This window comes from Schistocerca gregaria, unplaced genomic scaffold (assembly GCF_023897955.1).
Source record: "Schistocerca gregaria isolate iqSchGreg1 unplaced genomic scaffold, iqSchGreg1.2 ptg001467l, whole genome shotgun sequence".
Lineage (NCBI taxonomy): Eukaryota > Metazoa > Arthropoda > Insecta > Orthoptera > Acrididae > Schistocerca > Schistocerca gregaria.
The window spans coordinates 5,001-7,500 of record NW_026062763.1 but is presented as its reverse complement, the minus strand read 5'-3'; the positions used below and the strand labels follow the sequence as shown (position 1 = coordinate 7,500).

The 2,500-nt window shown below is 56.6% G+C and overlaps 1 non-coding gene across 1 annotated transcript in view; it reads right to left on the bottom strand.

The window, feature by feature from the left end:
• LOC126332486 (small subunit ribosomal RNA) overlaps window positions 1-49 on the bottom strand; it is a 1,893-nt gene extending 1,844 nt beyond the window's left edge. Inside the window, exon 1 of the ribosomal RNA XR_007563734.1 lies at window positions 1-49. This exon is cut by the window's left edge and continues 1,844 nt beyond it. This is a non-coding gene — a ribosomal RNA (small subunit ribosomal RNA).
• Between the last annotated feature and the right edge of the window lie 2,451 nt (window positions 50-2,500).

Sequence of the window (2,500 nt, the reverse complement as noted above, 5' to 3'; positions counted from 1 at the left end):
GCTTAATCTTTGAGACAAGCATATGACTACTGGCAGGATCAACCAGGGAGCTGCGTCAACTAGAGCTGAGCAGCCGGCCGCCCGGGAGTGTGTCCCGGGGGCCCGCGCGAACACGCAAGCGTCCGCTCAATTATTCTGCAAACAGGAGGAGGCCGAGCTCCCCTGCACGATACACCTCGAAACCCTCTCAGGTCCCGGCGGCGCGCAGCGCCGTCCTAGGTACTTGGTCGGTTTCGAGAGAGGCGCAATCGCCCGGAGTTAGGCGAGTAGACGGTTTTAGTGCGAACACCCTTGCTCCCAACTGAGCTTGCCGCTGCCGACAGAGGCCCGGGAGCGTGCTGTCGTGGCATTGCCGGCGGGAGACAACACGCGCCACCTATGGTGACCGGCAGCTCCAACGCCAGCGCCACACAAGGGCAAAGCCCCACTTGGGTGCAGAAGCGAACTCTCCCAGCACAGCGCACGCGCCAACACGTCCGCACAACTGCGATACAAACCACCTGCGAGAACCGCTGGGGCGACCGAGCAGCAGACGGCGTCGCGGCGCCGAGTGCCAGGCGGCGGCGCATCCTCAACGCACACAGTCCTCAATCAGACCAGCACACTGCAGATGTCCACCGCGCTTCGCACCGGGCTCGGCTGAACCAACTTTGGCCGCCAGGCGCCGCGTGCAGGGTGCGCCGCAGCGTAGCTGCGCCGCCTGCCGAGCCCGTCGGCTGGCGCTCCTGCCACTCGGCGCCCCCCACCAGCCGCCTGTTGCGCGTGCGCCCACGCAGCGCGCGGCCAACACGCCGGGCGGCCCCCCTTCACCGGCCGGGAACAGTCCCACCAAGCCACCGCCGCGTATCGCTTCATACCCACATGGGCCTAGTCACGTGTGTGGATGTGGCGGGTACCGCTGAAACAACCGGTTAATAGCTGTACCGATCGTCGCCATCACAGATTCACCTCCAGCGTGAACAACCGCTCAACAACGGATTTCCAGTTCATTTGCGTATCTTGGGCAGTAAACGTAGATGTCCACCTACATTTGCGAATTCAACAATTCTTGCATGCCAGGATGTCATGTGTCACGACACGCTACATCAGACCACATACACACTGCGACATGTGCAGAAGAGAACACGTGGAAGGTGGCCCGCGCACGTATGCGATGTCCCTTCCGCGATCCACTGTCAACCGGCATCTGCGGCATGTCCCAGATATGGAACGCGGTCCACCAGGGTAGCACTTTGTGTGAGGCAATACGACAAAGTCGGAATACACGCGTCACTACATCACACGGCTCACGCTGACCTGACCTGACTCACCGCACCACCACCCCCAGCGACCCAGGGTGACATACAATGCGTTCGTACGTTCCTCCCACACGCCTCTACGGCGTACCACAGTGCAACCTAGCTGTTATTGGGAGACGAGACAAGTAGCATCGAGCACAACATATGGAAATTGAGATTCGACACCGTTGGGCACAGCCAGCGTACGGTCACACGTATCACACTACTTCACTCTGTACGTAACTACCGATGATCGGTACAGCGTGTGGGTTACGCGTACGACATCAGCGGACAATGGACACAGACCATACCACGACGTACACTGAGGGCGTCGACATCTGAACGCAACTGAACAGCTGCGAGGCTCATTTAACACTCAAACGCCAGACCGACCAGCTTGAGAGGACGGAGACACAAAGAGAGGGGCAGAGGGGGGGGGGGGGGGGGCGATATAGTCCTATTGCAGTACAATTGACAGTGGATAGCGGGAATATGTGGAAAGTAAGCAACACTCGCAAGACATCTACATGAGGATAACAACGACACCAGAGATTCCGAGCAGTGAACTATGTTAGGCAAAGGGACAACGTGGGTTAGGTTAAGGGACAACGTGGGTTAGGTTAAGGGACAACGTGGGTTAGGTTAAGGGACAACGTGGGTTAGGTTAAGGGACAACGTGGGTTAGGTTAAGGGACAACGTGGGTTAGGTTAAGGGACAACGTGGGTTAGGTTAAGGGACAACGTGGGTTAGGTTAAGGGACAACGTGGGTTAGGTTAAGGGACAACGTGGGTTAGGTTAAGGGACAACGTGGGTTAGGTTAAGGGACAACGTGGGTTAGGTTAAGGGACAACGTGGGTTAGGTTAAGGGACAACGTGGGTTAGGTTAAGGGACAACGTGGGTTAGGTTAAGGGACAACGTGGGTTAGGTTAAGGGACAACGTGGGTTAGGTTAAGGGACAACGTGGGTTAGGTTAAGGGACAACGTGGGTTACGTTAAGGGACAACGTGGGTTAGGTTAAGGGACAACGTGGGTTAGGTTAAGGGACAACGTGGGTTAGGTTAAGGGACAACGTGGGTTAGGTTAAGGGACAACGTGGGTTAGGTTAAGGGACAACGTGGGTTAGGTTAAGGGACAAATTGAGTTAGGTTAAGGGACAAATTGAGTTAGGTTAAGGGACAAATTGAGTTAGGTTAAGGGACAAATTGAGTTAGGTTAAGGGAC